General features: G+C 42.1%; 1 protein-coding gene across 2 annotated transcripts in view; it reads right to left on the reverse strand.

The window, feature by feature from the left end:
* Positions 1-11102, reverse strand: part of S1PR2 (sphingosine-1-phosphate receptor 2) — a 36949-nt gene extending 25847 nt beyond the window's left edge. Inside the window, exon 1 of one of the 2 annotated variants that reach the window (XM_072149463.1) lies at positions 10533-11102. The gene's annotated coding sequence lies outside the window, so the exon portion shown is untranslated. Of the gene's footprint in view, positions 1-8345; positions 8960-10532 lie in introns of those variants that run through there. The other variant, XM_072149464.1, reaches the window with a different exon arrangement.
* Positions 11103-18026: the final 6924 nt, after the last annotated feature.

The raw sequence follows: 18026 nt of genomic DNA on the forward strand, positions 1-18026 counted from the left end.
AACTTCATTAGGCTCTATGTAATGCTAATTTTTCCCTGTTGCTATTAAGGGTTAACAATGCAGGTTCAGACTGGGCTCATTTAGGCCCATCCTTCATCAACCCCTAGGAGGTAGACGTTAGTAGCTCCCAAATTGGGTTGACCTCTGCTGGATTTCTGGAGGCCATTATTAATGTCTCAACCTAGGCCTGCCATAGAATCCTTTAGTATTCAGATGGGCCAGCCCAAATGTATGACCTTTGATCAGCAATGGGGTTCTGTGTGATGCTAATTTTTGCCTATTGCTATTTAGGGTTACAAATGCAAGTTCAGATTGGGCTCACTTAGACCCACCTTTCACCAACTCCTAGTAAGTTGACTTGAGTAGCTCCCAAATTTGGTTGACTTCCACTGGACTCAACCAAATATGATCCTCTGATACTTTAGTTGGCCTACACAACCCTGCATAGAAACATTACCTTCTACATCATATGGTCAGCAAGGGGGGGGGGGGCTGAATTTAGAAACCAAGGTCACTAGGGAACTGTTTTACCACCAATCAAATCTTATTGCAGCCTTTCCGTGGGAGGTATACATCCAGACACCTCCAAAATGTAGCACAGAACATGATGAGACCAAGGCCTAATGTCTACAGGCTGAAGTTGCATCAAAAGCCACACGTCAAGTTGAAGGTGTAATGATGGCCTGCCACCATCTACTCAAGACTAAATGAGTGCTAGACAAGTTAATGACTTTATAGCCTGTTCTATGATCTTTACCCCCAGATAAACCTGCCTATTCATCAGGGTGTACTCATCAACAGGGCAATAAACTCCCATAGATAAATATTAGCTCTGTTCTCCAGTCTATGTGATATAAACTACTTCTTCACACTAAAAGCCATCACCTATAGTTGTGGCCATCACTACTGCGTGAACTTAAAGCGAATGTGACATTTCACACTTTGCATATAGACATAATCTACAAAGTCTGAATATAGATATACATTACAGTAAGTACAAGACAAGGAACATAATGTTGGTATAAAGTGGAGCAACATGGGTGTCCAGAAGGTCAAAGACAAGACCCAATACTGATCCCTGATACATCTTGAAGTGGGAGATGTTTTCTACTTCCTGGTTCGTCGTGACACACAGGAAGTGCTGCCTTTCCAACCAGTAATTAAGTTGGGTCACCATTGCCGTCCTGCTTAACCAATCAGTGATTGAGGTGGACCGCCACTGTTGGCAGTGATTTATGAGTATCAAGAGGGAGCAGCAGAGGAGAAGGCTATAACTGATCAGTACGCTTCTTCTAGTTTTTGACCTATTTTTGCCCAAATATAGTTTTTTCCAATCCCAAAAATACAATTTTGTGGAATAGTACAAAATATAATGAGAGATATTATTTTCTTCTTCCGACACTCTGTGGCAAGGGCTATGTATTGTATGGAACAGGGTGTATTACCCACTAACACTGCTACCCCTAAAACAGTCCCTTCATTTTTAGGGTCAGTGAGGGTCTTAGTGGATGGGAACCCCCACCACCCATAAAATACAAGCAATATCCTATAACTTTCTATGATGGGAAATCCACTTAAACAAAAATGTCACATAAAATCTCTAGACAACCCCAAAGTAGCAATTTTTTAGAGACGCCAGTCTACCACCTCCCCCCCCCCCCCCAGATTTACGATTTCCCCTTGTAAATTAAAACCTGTAGTTGGATCATTTCCAGACGAGCAGATTCTCCTATAAAACGAGACGCCAACTGCAGCTATATCTGTTATCACTTCACGTATCTCCGCAGCACTCGGAAAGGGTTAAAGCCTGTAAATGTTGGTGTGTGAGAAAGGCCCGAAAGACCTTTGTGCCGTCCCATCTGATGGAGAACATCTGTTGTGGAGCGCTCTACAGGCGCAGGAGATGAAACATGTGGGCTGAGACGTCAGATCTTACGTTAACTCTTAGGTTATTAACTAAACCTTAAGCCACATTTGGGACTGGGAGAATACACAAGGATAGGGTGATAGGGCAAGGAGTCTAAATTCCAGGGTTGGAGGGTAAACAGAGTGTCCGGGGGCGAGAGGATAAATAATCTCTAGGATAGGGGAGATGAAGGTCTTTTCTAAAGGAATGCCCATACAACCATCTAAAACTGAAGATTATTCAGGAAAAAATGTTCTTTTCAGCAATTTTTATAACTTATTTGGATTATAGTGATAAGAGCCTAGAAGCAGCGTCGGGATGAAATCCCTACGGCCCACTAGTAATTTACTTCATGGGGCCCACCACTGTATAGCCACATGCAAGTATTATCAGACTCATATTCATGGATTCCTAAAACATAGACAGTCCTTGGCTTGGATTGTTAGGATCCTGGGGACGCCTGTCAGTAATCTGCTGACTGGTTCTTGCCTTCCTCTTATCTCTGTCGGCCATATTATTATACAAGTGAATGGGATGGCCGTTGTGCTTCATGCTGAATATCACAGTGGATGGTGGCCCACCTGGCTCAAGGCCCGCCAGTCCAAGTTTGAAAGACAAAACCAAGAGTAACTGTCAACATTTTCCCAAAGTCACCACTCCCACTTCCCTAAATCATGTCCCTTTGGGCACCGTACCTGACAGTCACACTTTTTCTACAGGATGACTAATGCATGAAGTGCCCATTTTACATAAAACCCCTAAAATATATTGGTAAATACATCGTGCCAGGATCAGGAGATTTATCCACTATACTGTAATTCCAGGAGGACTACACCCAGGGGTGAACTTAATCTCCACTGAGGCGAGGATGGCGCCCCCTTCCCATTCAGTAGTAATATATCAGGTTATTCTTTTTTAGTAAATGAGTTGTCCATGCAGTCTGATGCCCGTGCTGACATCGGATGAGACGAGACATTATTTTTGTCAGGTCCTACTTTGTAGCGGGTGGCTGTGCCCCTCATGCTGCCCCCCATCCTGCTGCAGGTTGTGCCGCCTGAGGCAAGAGACTCAACTCATCTCATGGCTGGTGCAGCCCTGTCTAGCCCTAATTTTTGAGACATTCAGTAATCTGTGGACGCAAATGACAGGAACTGTTCAATTTTTTTTTACAGCGCCACCATGTGGGAAACGAAGGTGAGTTCAATAAAATGTCCACGTAATTCATCATTGTGCCGAGTCCTCAAACTCCATATAAAAGCCATAAATTTAAACTCCATATATTGGTATCTTCTAATATCTACTTGGGTTATTTTAATTGGTTTCCAACCCTTCAAATTAAAGAAAATTCTAAAAAATATATGATCTACAAGGCCATAAAACATGAAGATGGCCTCCATTCGCCTTCTCTCTCCCTATTGTTGACCTGTGCACCTCACCTTGTGTTAGTAATCAGATTTTCTGATCTTTATGTGTTCCGGGCTATCCTCCCTGGCGATGATGTAAGAATACTCCTTAATACTCATATTGTTCTATATGCATATTGTTCTTACCTATTTGGCCTTACTATTCCCTGTCTCAGGCGTCTCCATCTCTAAGATAAACCTTCTCCTCTGACAGATGAGCCATGCACGAAGTGAAACAAAAATACATGATCCAGCTGAGCGGCATTCTCCTATCCATCACCGCGCCACACCTCTCCGCACCACAAGCCATACATTTCATAAGACTACAGCCAATGGAGGTCACACAAATATTTCATGTGTCACCAGATGGTATGAAGACAATCAATACAGAGAGAATCTCATATACAGTGAAACCTCTCCAGAAGATCAACCCTTTGAGAAGACTCCCTCCCTGAATGACCAATTCCCCCCCCCCCCCATTATACACTATAAAGCTACCTCCCTGTGAGCAGTCCCTTTAAGAGACCAATTATCTGGGCAAAATTGGGCAGCCTGCTAATAAAGGTTGTACTGCATTATTATATACAATGGAGCTCATTTACTAAGGGTACACGGACTGTGAATCTGTCAGGTTTCCTTAATATTTCCGATTTGCCCCAAATTGCCCCGGCACACGCAATAGGATTATGGCGCATCAGCGCCGGCTTGCACGCAACAGAAATCGGGGACGTGGCCGTCGGACAACCCGACAGATTCGGTCAAACTTCAGAATTTAAAAAGGAAATTGTGTCGCAAGATCAAGCAATCACATGCACCGGGAAGAAGAAGGTGAACTCCGGTAGACCGCAGCGGGGAAGCGACACATGCAGGAAATTGGACGCACAATCGTAATGAATCGCGGCAGACCCCAATCCTCATCGGACAACGCACCGCAGGATCGCGACAGGACCGGGTAAGTAAATCTGCCCCAAAGTAATACTATAAAATAACTTATATTCATAAAAATAACACATTTTTCTATATCCCCTCCTATTACTCCATATATCCTCTCTATATCTCCTCCTATTACTCCATATATCCTCCCTATATCTCCTCCTATTACTCCATATATCCTCCTTATATCTCCTCCTATTACTCCATATATCCTCCCCTATATCTCCTCCTATTACTCCATATATCCTCCTATATCTCCTCCTATTACTCCATATATCCTCCTATATCCCCTCCTATTACTCCATATATCCTCCTATATCCCCTCCTATTACTCCATATATCCTCCTATATCCCCTCCTATTACTCCATATATCCTCCCTATATCTCCTCCTATTACTCTATATACCCTCCTATACCTCCTCCTATTACTCTATATATCCTCCCTATATCTCCTCCTATTACTCCATATATCCTCCCTATATCTCCTCCTATTACTCCATATATCCTCCCCTATATCTTCTCCTATTACTCCATATATCCTCCCTATATATCCTCCTATTACTCCATATATCCTCTCCTATATCTCCTCCTATTACTCCATATATCCTCCCTATATCTCCTCCTATTACTCCATATATCCTCTCCTATATCTCCTCCTATTACTCCATATATCCTCCCTATATCTCCTCCTATTACTCCATATATCCTCCCTATATCTCCTCCTATTACTCCATATATCCTCCTTATATCTCCTCCTATTACTCCTTATATCCTCCCTATATCTCCTCCTTTTACTCCTTATATCCTCCTATATCTCCTCCTATTACTCCATATATGCTCCCTATATCTCCTCCTATTACTCCATATATCCTCCCCTATATCTCCTCCTATTACTCTATATATCCTCCTATATCTTCTCCTATTACTCCATATATCCTCCCTATATCTCCTCCTATTACTCCATATATCCCCTCCTATATCTCCTCCTATTACTCCATATATCCTCCCTATATCTCCTCCTATTACTCCATATATCCCCTCCTATATCTCCTCCTATTACTCCATATATCCTCCTATATCTCCTCCTATTACTCCATATATCCTCCTATATCTCCTCCTATTACTCCATATATCCTCCCCTATATCTCCTCCTATTCCTCCATATATCCTCCCTATATCTCCTCTTATTACTTCATATATCCTCCCTATATCTCCTCCTATTACTCCATATATCCTCCCCTATATCTCCTCCTATTACTCCATATATCCTCCCTATATCTCCTCCTATTACTCCATATATCCTCCCTATATCTCCTCCTATTACTCCATATATCCTCCTATATCTCCTCCTATTACTCCATATATCCTCCCTATATCTCCTCCTATTACTCCATATATCCTCCCTATATCTCCTCCTATTACTCCATATATCCTCCTATATCTCCTCCTATTACTCCATATATCCTCCTATATCTCCTCCTATTACTCCATATATCCTCCCTATATCTCCTCCTATTACTCCATATATCCTCCTATATCTCCTCCTATTACTCCATATATCCTACCTATATCTCCTCCTATTACTGCATATATCCTCCCTATATCTCCTCCTATTACTCCATATATCCTCCCTATATCTCCTCCTATTACTCCATATATCCTCACTATATCTCCTCCTATTACTCCATATATCCTCCTATATCTCCTCCTATTACTCCATATATCCTCCCTATATCTCCTCCTATTACTCCATATATCCTCCTATATCTCCTCCTATTACTCCATATATCCTACCTATATCTCCTCCTATTACTCCATATATCCTCCCTATATCTCCTCCTATTACTCCATATATCCTCCCTATATCTCCTCCTATTACTCCATATATCCTCACTATATCTCCTCCTATTACTCCATATATCCTCCTATATCTCCTCCTATTACTCCATATATCCTCCCTATATCTCCTCCTATTACTCCATATATCCTCCTATATCTCCTGCTATTACTCCATATATCCTCCCTATATCTCCTCCTATTACTCCATATATCCTCCTATATCTCCTGCTATTACTCCATATATCCTCCCTATATCTCCTGCTATTACTCCATATATCCTCCCTATATCTCCTCCTATTACTCCATATATCCTCCATATATCTCCTCCTATTACTCCATATATCCTCCCTATATCTCCTCCTATTACTCCATATATCCTCCCTATATCTCCTCCTAGTACTCCATATATCCTCCCTATATCTCCTCCTATTACTCCATATATCCTCCCTATATCTCCTCCTATTACTCCATATATCCTCTCCTATATCTCCTCCTATTACTCCATATATCCTCCTATATCTCCTCCTATTACTCTATATATCCTCCATATATCTCCTCCTATTACTCCATATATCCTCCCTATATCTCCTCCTATTACTCCATATATCCTCCATATATCTCCTCCTATTACTCCATATATCCTCCCTATATCTCCTCCTATTACTCCATATATCCTCCCTATATCTCCTCCTATTACTCCATATATCCTCCCTATATATCCTCCTATTACTCCATATATCCTCCCTATATCTCCTCCTATTACTCCATATATCCTCCCTATATCTCCTCCTATTACTCCATATATCCTCCTATATCTCCTCCTATTACTCCATATATCCTACCTATATCTCCTCCTATTACTCCATATATCCTCCCTATATCTCCTCCTATTACTCCATATATCCTCCCTATATCTCCTCCTATTACTCCATATATCCTCCTATATCTCCTCCTATTACTCCATATATCCTCCCTATATCTCCTCCTATTACTCCATATATCCTCCTATATCTCCTCCTATTACTCCATATATCCTACCTATATCTCCTCCTATTACTCCATATATCCTCCCTATATCTCCTCCTATTACTCCATATATCCTCCCTATATCTCCTCCTATTACTCCATATATCCTCACTATATCTCCTCCTATTACTCCATATATCCTCCTATATCTCCTCCTATTACTCCATATATCCTCCCTATATCTCCTCCTATTACTCCATATATCCTCCTATATCTCCTGCTATTACTCCATATATCCTCCCTACATCTCCTCCTATTACTCCATATATCCTCCCTATATCTCCTCCTATTACTCCATATATCCTCACTATATCTCCTCCTATTACTCCATATATCCTCCTATATCTCCTGCTATTACTCCATATATCCTCCCTATATCTCCTCCTATTACTCCATATATCCTCCATATATCTCCTCCTATTACTCCATATATCCTCCCTATATCTCCTCCTATTACTCCATATATCCTCCCTATATCTCCTCCTATTACTCCATATATCCTCCCTATATCTCCTCCTATTACTCCATATATCCTCCCTATATCTCCTCCTATTACTCCATATATCCTCTCCTATATCTCCTCCTATTACTCCATATATCCTCCTATATCTCCTCCTATTACTCTATATATCCTCCATATATCTCCTCCTTTTACTCCATATATCCTCCCTATATCTCCTCCTATTACTCCATATATCCTCCATATATCTCCTCCTATTACTCCATATATCCTCCCTATATCTCCTCCTATTACTCCATATATCCTCCCTATATCTCCTCCTATTACTCCATATATCCTCTCCTATATCTCCTCCTATTACTCCATATATCCTCCCTTTATCTCCTCCTATTACTCCATATATCCTCCCTATATATCCTCCTATTACTCCATATATCCTCCCTATATCTCCTCCTATTACTCCATATATCCTCCCTATATCTCCTCCTATTACTCCATATATCCTCACCTATATCTCCTCCTATTACTCCATATATCCTCCCTATATCTCCTCCTATTACTCCATATGTCCTCTCCTATATAACTTCTTACACCTCCTGCAGTTAGTTCTGGTTTATCCCTGGTCCTTCCATTGTTTCCTGTGAATCCCTGGCTGCATGTCACACACAATCCCATTGCTTCCCCTGTGACATTAGTTCGGTGTTGTCGCTATTATTACAGTAGTTACTATACTATATACTTTATACTATTGTGTGTAGACATGAGGTGCGGCACTTACTTGAGGCTCCTCTCTGCACTTCTCTGCTTTCTCCTAGTTGTCCTCACATAGTCTATAACCATGTTCTTTCATGCACTTCGTTTGTTCTTTGTTAGGTTCCTTTGATCCCTTTTCCCTCATTTTCCTCGTCTCATTCATTCAGGATTCCTATGTTTTATACTCCAGGGAACAGCATCCAAATCATAATTGTAATCTGGTATTATGGACGTCTGCTGTCTGTCTTCCAAATTCAGTTGCCCTGTGCAGATGTCTCCACCTCTCACCTAGTGTGTACACACACCTACCTGCCTGCTATGCATGGTTACACTACGCCGCGCAGGGTTACACTACCTCGCTCAGGCTGCTTCACCCCTGGAGCTATGTCCCTGTCATCTGAAGTTTCCCATTCCCAATGTTCAAGCGTCTGGAATTAGAGACTTCAGAGTTTCCAGATGTCTGCAGGAACTAGGCATAACCATGGACGCTCAAATCTAGGGAGGTTCTCTTCACTCATAATCACATTTGCTGTTTTTGGTGCAGAATTTTTTTTCGTCAAATCCATGATCGGATTCAAAAGAATCAAAACATATAAAGAAAGACTTGGGCTACTTTCACCATGAGTATGTGTCGGGATCCGGCTCAGAGACCTATAGCGTCTCCTCTTGGCTTCCTTTGGGTTAATATAGTTTACATTATTGAGAAGCGTAGTCGACTGTACATACAGGAGCCTATAGATGTCACTGTATGCCAGTAGAGTGCCACCCACTGGAGCTATACTCTATGTGGGGAAATCCTACAGACACGAACCTTGACAATCACTACAAAGTGAGAAGGTAGACCTACACCTCTTCTGCTTGGAGAACCTGCCTCTGGTTTGGGGCAGTAAACATGGTCCTAAAACACCATATGTGTTTTCATTCAAAAGACGTTTAAGAAGGTCCTTTAAGGGTAATGCGGAACTTAGGAAGTCCTTCCAAATAGTATTTGGTGCCAGAAAATGTTGAAATATATTCAACCCACCAAAATCAAAGACATGGATGAGGAGAGTCCACCAACTTAGTAGCCTCGCTTTTGTACCATGTGATTCCCAATTACTAAATTAAGTTGTGTATTAGTTGACATCTACCAAAATCAAGGAGTCAACTGTGTAGTACATTGTCCTGATAAGCGGGAGTCACCCCCCCCCCCCCCCCCCTAGGATCCAAAGAGGGAATCCCTGTAACTATCATGCAACGACCTGGTTCATCAATTTGTGGTCCATTGTCAGATCACCAATATTTAATGACTGAGACCTCCATAGTACATCATTTCTGATCATCCTACCAGAAAAAAGTATTGGAGACCTTAGCTCTCTTCACCGAATAGAATATGGTTGTGTGTCTATCTATCCAAACATATGTTGTCCTTATGATATCACCAAAATTTTTATGGCATTAAACTAAATACACAGCGTCCAAGCATATCCTGACCTTGCAGTACTGAGGTTGGTTCAATTATCCTACTACCAAGAGTATCAGGGCAAGTCATTGGTTCTACGTCTCTATACTGACTCTACAGTACTTAGGTTCTTTCAATCATCCCACCACAAGTCCTTGGTCCTATAGTACGTCTTGTCTCTGCAGTACTTAGGTTCTTCCAAGCATCCTACCACAAGTCATTGGTTCTACGTCTCTATATTGACTCTACAGTACTTAGGTTCTTTCAAGCATCCCACCACAAGTCCTTGGTTCTACGTCTCTATATTGACTCTACAGTACTTAGGTTCTTTCAAGCATCCCACCACAAGTCATTGGTTCTGTGTCTATCCTATAGTATATCTTGACACTGCAGTATGTATGTTGTCCTGATCATCCCACCACCGTAATTCTCCAGGCAAGCGCATGGCTGTGGTGACTTAATTCACTGGTCATCTGTGGTTGTCCTTGCACATCTTGACTCTGCAGTACATAAGTCATCCTGGCTTCCCCTCCACTAAACGTATCGGAGCAGGTCCTTGGTTCTATTGACCAAATTCTATGTGTACAAGTCTGTCTTAACATATCTTGACACCACAAAAGTGATTGGGGCAGGTCCTTGGTTTTATCGCCTCTGCGCCTGTCCTAGTATTTCTTGACCCTGCAGAAGGTATAGTTGGTGTGTTCCTACAGCATTACAACGTTTTAGTACCAGTATAGCTTACACCTGTTGTGTTTCCCTCACACTCCTTACCTTTCTTAGGCTTGCTTCCTCAGGTTTTACATTCAAAAGTCGATTTCGGGCTTTCAGACCCACAAAACCCAAATCTTTAGAACTTGTTAAATCCACAGAATGAAATAATTGAATCCAATAATAGGACGGGGATGTTTCAGCCGGAGCACATGATCCAGAATAGACCTGTAGCTTCTGGATATCTGGACAGGTCTTCCGATCTCCCAGACTCTATGATGTCTCCTGCTCTTCTCCAAGTCAGCATCTTAGAAAACTTGTCAACTTTCCCTCTCCCACTTGCAAGTCGCCAAAGTGGGGGGTTTTCGGGGTGTGCTCACTACACCCATGATTCTGTCCCATGCTCTCTCTCTCCCTCTTTTTCGCTTTCTCACTCCTTCCCCCTCTTCTCCTTGAAAAACAAAATCCAGATGTTTTCCTCTGCTTTGGCTCTGTGATTTTCTGAGAACGAGAAGGAGGGGGGTAGTCCGAGGGTGTAAGGGGGGGGGGGCTGAACTTAATAAAGGAGGGAGTGGGAAAAAGAGAATGAAAAAACTATAGCCATGAGATATAGCAAGAAGTGTCTGCAGATAGACGAGGACAGGGAGAATAGAGCTCTACTACTCCCCCTTTCTGACTGTCTCCTCCCTCGCCCTCATTCACGAATCGCCTCCCCCCCACACACAGTCTTTGTAGACACACAGGACTATTCTTTACTATCTAACTAATTATGGAAACTGCAATTTCAACAAGGCAGCTGCTATATGGGGGGAGGGTCCCACTCAATTCTATTTTCTGGGATCCGTCCTAAGCAACTTTTTTTTTTGAGGAAGGGAAGTTTGGAGTCTCACAAAATCATATAAGCCGGAGGTTACACCAAACCACAAGGTAACCTGCTGACAGTGACCAGAATACGGGGTAAAGGGTCACCTCTAAGCGCCTCTGTATCCTCTGCCGCTCCTAGGAAGAGTCCACACAGGGGCCCCTGACCCAAATACTGGTGTAGACACGAGTGCAACTTCTGGATTCCTCAGAGTAGGTTCACACGGGACTCAAATGCTGCAGAATTTCCCTGAAGAAAAAAAAAGTTGTATTTTTTAGTGTTGGATTTCATGCTGCAGAACTTGAATAAAAACGGTGGAAAAATTCAACCGCAAAGCGAAGAAAATTTGTCGCGTTAAACTTCTTTTGCACCATATTTATAGAGGATTTTGATAGTTTTCAAACTCTTTTACTATGTGTATGAAAAATGAAGGGGGGTCTAGAGGGAAGTGACTTGGGAAGGGAAAAAAGTGGTCTGTAAACTGCGCCAAAATTATGCAAATTTTGGAACTTTTTTAGATTTTTTTTTCCATAAAGGAAAACCAGACAGTTTGGTCTGAGAAACTGGCTCCACTGGCTTGCAGGATTTCCCACACCAAACCTCCAATCACTGGACTGGACTCAGAATTTCCGGCCAGTCCAGTATTAGAAGTTCGGCCTGGAATATGGCGCAAGTGCCCAGAACCCGCTCGGAGGGTAAATGATACGGCACCAGATTTGTCATCCAGTAACAGACGCTGTGATAAATCTCGTCCAGAAGAACTTTCACTTTTTGACAGTTTTAGTAAATATGCCGCTTTATGGGGCAGATTTACTTACTCGGTCCTGTCGCGATCCCGTGGTACGTTGTCCGACGAGAATTCGGATCAGCCGCGATTCACTAAGGTCGTGCACCTTAGTGTCGCTTCCCCGGTGAGGTCCGCCGGAGTTCACCGTCTTCCTGGTGCATGTGAGTGTTTGATCATGTGACACAATTTCATTTTTAAATTACGCGGTTTGTCCGAATCTGTCTTATTGTCCGGCGGCCTTGCCCCCCCGATTTCTGTCGCATGCAAGCCGGCGCCGATGCAACACAATCCGATCGCATGCGTCAAAAACCCGGGGCAATTCAGGGCAAAATGGAAATATTCGGGAAACCCGTCGGAATAGCGGTCTGCGGACCCTTAGTAAATGAGCCCCTCTGTTTTTGAACCAGTCAGAAAACATTTGATAGTATAGGAGAAACAACTAAGAGAAACAACTTATATGCCTTTCGTAATCCAGATGCATCAAATTTTTTAAAGGGATGTGCAACTAAAGACACTTATCCATATGATAAGAGATAAAGGTCAGATCCAAACCCAAATGGGGGCTAAGTCCTCCCTGTGAGTGGAGCACTGATTCACCTTTCGGGGGCTACACAAAATCCTTATTCTCCCAATCGCACTCATAAACCCAGCAATCTTAAACTCATACACTATCCCATAGAAAAAGGGAAAGGTGTCTTTTGGAGAGACAACCCCTTTAAGAGGCTCCTCTTCATAGATTTAGCACGTCCTTCATTTGTCTGGATGCTAGAAACAGCCAATCTACGCCATCTATGCTGCATTGCGGATATGTGCCATAAATGATGCCACTTTCTGCTGCAAATTATAGCAAAACAGTTGTGGCCACTCCCACTCCAGCCTTGCACCGCCCATTTTTCAAGATGTAAATTTGTGTGGAAAAATAGAGATACATTTTTGGCTAATTTATGCCAGAAAGCTTTGTTTTACAGAATTCCTACTTTAATAGAGAAACTCATTCAGTTGTGCTTTACTGCACTGTTGCAAAACATTATGCAGGCCCACGGTGCCCAAATCTCTCTATATGAGCTGATAGGGGTCTATGGAAATGCCCAACACCCCAGATATGTCCGTCAATAGAGTTGCCAAATATGTGTTTTAGTAAATTTGGTGCCACTTTTGTCTGGTACAAAGTGGGGCACATCCCTATATAGCAACCAATCAGATGTCAGTTTTCATTTTCTAGAGGTCCTCAATTAAATAAGAGAAGTAATATGATTGGTTGTTATGGGCAATGCTCCCATCCTTCTGCTCGTACTTACTGTACCTACTCTGTATGAGCACAACCCACACATGTAGTGCTGAGTATTTCCTTTCCGTTTCTGTAGTTTGCACTAATTTTAATACTTATATTTTTCAGTTTCATTGTGTCAAAGCGTTCCCCAGATATACAAAGTTTATCCTATCATTATTCCTCAGCGAGAGCAGGGGCCCTGTTGGAAATTATACCAATTAGTGGAAGTTTTACTGATATGTAAACCTTGCTGACTGTTTCCAGTGGAAACCATCGTAATGCAGGGCTGAGGTGTAATGTCATATGGTCACACTGAGGAATATTTTCTAGAAAGATAGATATGAGATAGATAGATATGAGATAGATATGAGATAGATAGATAGATAGATAATAGATATGAGATAGATAGATAGATATGAGATAGATAGATAGATAGATATGAGATAGATAGATAGATAGATAGATAGATAGATAGATAGATAGATAGATAGATAGATAGATATGAGATAGATAGATAGATAGATATGAGATAGATAGATATAAAGATATATAGATATGATATAGATAGATAGATAGATAGATATGAGATAGATAGATAGATAGATAGATATGAGATAGATAGATAGATAGATAGATAGATATGAGATAGATAGATAGATATGAGATTAGTAGGAGATAGATAGATATGAGATAGATAGATAGATAGATAGATAATAGATATGAGATAGATAGATAGATATGAGATAGATAGATAGATAGATAGATAGATAGATAGATAGATAGATAGATAGATATGAGATAGATAGATAGATAGATATGAGATAGATATGAGATAGATAGATAGATAGATAGATAGATAGATAGATAGATAGATAGATAGATATGAGATAGATAGATAGATAGATATGAGATAGATAGATAGATATGAGATAGATAGATAGATAGATAGATAGATAGATAGATAGATATGAGATAGATAGATAGATAGATATGAGATAGATAGGTAGATATGAGATAGATAGATAGATATGAGATAGATAGGTAGATATGAGATAGATAGATAGATAGATAGATAGATAGATAGATATGAGATAGATAGATAGATAGATGGATAGATAGATAGGAGATAGATAGATAGATAGATAGATAGATAGATAGATAGATAGATAGATATGAGATAGATAGATAGATAGATAGATAGATAGATAGATAGATAGGAGATAGATAGATAGATAGATAGATATGAGATAGATAGATAGATATGAGATAGATAGATAGATAGATAGGAGATAGATAGATAGATAGATAGATAGATAGATAGATAGATAGATAGATGGATAGATATGAGATAGATAGATAGATAGATAGATAGATAGATAGATGGATAGATATGAGATAGATAGATAGATAGATAGGAGATAGATAGATAGATAGATAGATAGATAGATAGATAGATAGATAGATAGATAGATTGATTTCCATTCTATATATTATGACTGGCGCTGCTGGTAGTAGCACTCGTGTTGTTTGTGCTCTTATTGTTACTAGTTGATTGTGGAGTGTGCGGAGATGACAGAGGAGACGTCTCAGGAAGTTCTGGTGACCTGTAAGGCGCCTGTCGAGGAGATTGGTCATCACATGATTACTTGTAGTCCTGTGTTCATACATCATAGCGCCCCAGGCTCTCCGCTATAATGTGGTTGTTTGTACTCTGTTCAGAGAAATACAAATGTCCATGAAGTCCATTATATTTTTAGATACAGTATTGTAAAACTAAGCAATTGTCTCTAAGCTAGACCATTACATATTATCCAGCATTCTTTGTATGGGCATTAAATTGCTATATCTTTTACTGCTTCTCTGTTACATTGTGTATTATACTCCAGAGCTGCACTCACTATTCTGCCGGTGCAGTCACTGTGTCCATACATGACATTACTTATCCTGCACTGATCCTGAGTTACATCCTGTATTATACTCCAGAGCTGTACTCACTATTCTGCTGCTGGTGCAGTCACTGTGTACATACATGACATTACTTATCCTGTACTGATCCTGAGTTACATCCTGTATTATACCCCAGAGCTGTACTCACTATTCTGCTGCTGGTGCAGTCACTGTGTACATACATGACATTACTTATCCTGTACTGATCCTGAGTTACATCCTGTATTATATTCCAGAGCTGCACTCACTATTCTGCTGCTGGTGCAGTCACTGTGTACATACATGACATTACTTATCCTGTACTGATCCTGAGTTACATCCTGTATTATACCCCAGAGCTGCACTCACTATTCTGCTGGTGCAGTCACTGTGTACATACATGACATTACTTATCCTGTACTGATCCTGAGTTACATCCTGTAGATCTTTTATTTTATATAAAAATAAAAAACATAACAATACAAACCAAACATAATATATACAAAATATATACAATATCTTACCTGCTGGTCCAGCCACATTCACTCCTAGCAAAAATAATAATTTAAAATACACCAAAATGTATAAACACCAAATACTACAACCCCCACCCAACCGATTGTCACACCCTCAACCAAACCAATAAACAATAAGACAAGCCACACCCACAAATAAACATAAATGACTATAAATATACATAAACCCACCCCACACCCTCTAATAACAAACCACCCCACACCCATTTTTTTTTTTTTTTTTTTTTTTTTTTTATAAATATATAACAACAAACACATAATACACACAACACTACACTAAACTAGATCCCTCGCCCGCACCCTCCCCTTCCCCCCAGACACTGGTCTAACGTCCAAAGTTTGCGTTAAGTAGTCCAGACCAGTGCCCAAGGTCAGTTCATAAGTCCCACCACCATCACCCCCCTCCCAACCTAACACTATGTCCCAAACCCCACTATATACAATATATACACTATATACAGTATTTACAACATAACAAAGAAAACAGAATACAAATAAAGTCTAAACAACATAAATACAAACCACATAAAGCCCAGGTTCGGCGCCTGCAAGCCCCACATCACTACACGCTCAGATACAAAACAAAAATCTACTGTGTCAGCTTCAGCCCAACACCAGGAGAGGAGATGACAGACTAAGGGACACTAAAGGAGAACCCCCTCCAAAGGAGAGAGGCCCTCCCCGTGCCCAGCCTCTCATACTCCAGAGAGCGCACCTTCACCAGGTCACCCAGAATGTTCCTAACCACCTCATCCACCGGGAGGATTTTACGCTGCGTCGATACTAAACACCGTGCGTTCCACGTGTGGTACCTGACCACTAGGCTAACTAGGAATAACGTGCAGCGGTCCCGGCCACCCAGGCCTCTGAATGCTCCATAGGCCCACTCCGCATAGGAGAGACTGGCCAACCCGGGCCAATGGATGGAAGCGCCCACCCTGTTGTACACCTCTGTGTTAAAGGGGCACTGAAGCAGGAAGTGGTCCATGCTCTCCAGCAGGCCACCGCACTCCTCCCGGGGACAACCCCTTTCCTCAGAGCTCCTACACTTCAGATTGTCCCTCACACACAGCTTTCCATGGAAGCAGCGCCAAGTCACGTCCCAAAACTTCAAGGGGATCCTGATGGAATTCAATAAACTCAAACCCACCCCCAGATCCCGACTTGGGCAATCCCTGAGGGCCAGAGGCTTCTGGAAATGGGTCAACAGAACCCTCTTGTCAAGGACTTTCCTCGACAAGGTCCTGATCTCCCACATTCCCAGACCCCACCGGCGAATCACCTTCAGAACCGGGGTAGCGTAAGCCGGAAGATGCCCATGCGGTGTACGAAGATCCTTCACTTGCCCTCCTGTCTCCCATTCCTGGAAGAAAGGCCGAAACCATCCCCTGCAGGAGTATACCCACGGAGGAGCCCTCTCTTTCCAGAGGTTTGCTACATTGATCTTAAGAAAGGTATTCACTAGGAACACCACAGGGTTGACCATACACAACCCTCCTTGTCTCCTCGTGCGGTAAGTAACCTCCCTCTTGATAAGGTTCAGCCTATTCCCCCATAACAGCTGGAAGAACAGACTGTAGACCCGAGTCCAGAGGGGTTCTGGCAACATGCACACACTGCCCAGATAAATCAGTAACGGGAGCAGGTAAGTTTTGATCAGATTAACCCTTTCTCTGAGGGTCAAAGACCAACCCTTCCACTGGTCCACCTTCTGAGCGGCGATCTTAAGCCTGCCATCCCAGTTTTGCATGGGGTAATCCCCCTGGCCGAATTCGATGCCGAGAACTTTGGCGGAGTCCTGGGGCCCTGGAAGAGTGTCCGGGAGATCAAAGCCTGGATCCCCCTCTCCCAGCCAGAGACTCTCACACTTATCCCGGTTGATCTTGGACCCAGAAACCTCTGAGTAGCGGTCAACCTCTGACATCACCCATTGCGCCTCCCCTCCCGAGGACACGAAAACGGTGACATCATCAGCATACGCTACCACCCTTAGAGTGGCTTCCGGTGCTGCCCGATCCATCCCGACTCCCACCAACGGCCCACGATCAACCCTCCTAAGGAATGGGTCAATCGCGAACACGTATAAAAGTGGGCTCAGAGGACAACCCTGGCGAACACCAGACCCGACCTCAAAAGAGCGGCCAATCCAACCGTTCACAAGCGGGAAACTCTCTGC

The sequence above is a fragment of the Engystomops pustulosus genome, chromosome 4 (assembly GCF_040894005.1).
Source record: "Engystomops pustulosus chromosome 4, aEngPut4.maternal, whole genome shotgun sequence".
Classification (NCBI taxonomy): Eukaryota; Metazoa; Chordata; class Amphibia; order Anura; family Leptodactylidae; genus Engystomops; species Engystomops pustulosus.